This window comes from Numida meleagris, chromosome Z (genome assembly GCF_002078875.1).
Source record: "Numida meleagris isolate 19003 breed g44 Domestic line chromosome Z, NumMel1.0, whole genome shotgun sequence".
NCBI classification, from domain to species: Eukaryota; Metazoa; Chordata; class Aves; order Galliformes; family Numididae; genus Numida; species Numida meleagris.
In genome coordinates, this window is record NC_034438.1 from 36,952,104 (window position 1) to 36,952,474 (window position 371).

Below are 371 nucleotides of genomic sequence, written 5' to 3' on the forward strand. Positions count from 1 at the left end.
CTGCACCGCTGTCTGCCTGTCCTACAGCGGGAAAGGAGGCTGGGTTGGGCATTCAGATTCGCTCTTTCATGAGAAAATAACTCACCACCAAACTTTCTCACTCTTGTCGGAAAAGGGGCTGCAGTTCCCAAGTGCCAGTCTTACCGAGGCGAGCGCTTCCCACGCCAAAGCAGCCCCGCCGCTCCACCCTCTCAACATACAACAACACTAAGGCACGAGGGGACTTCCTGCGCGGTTACCTTTCTCCGCAGCTCCGGCGGACAGCACACAGCTCTGCGCCGCCGCACCCAGCCCCGGCTGCCCGACAGCACCCGCCGGCAGCGGCAGAAGTTGCCGGGCGCGGCGCGGCGCGGCGCGGAGCCCCCCGAGTG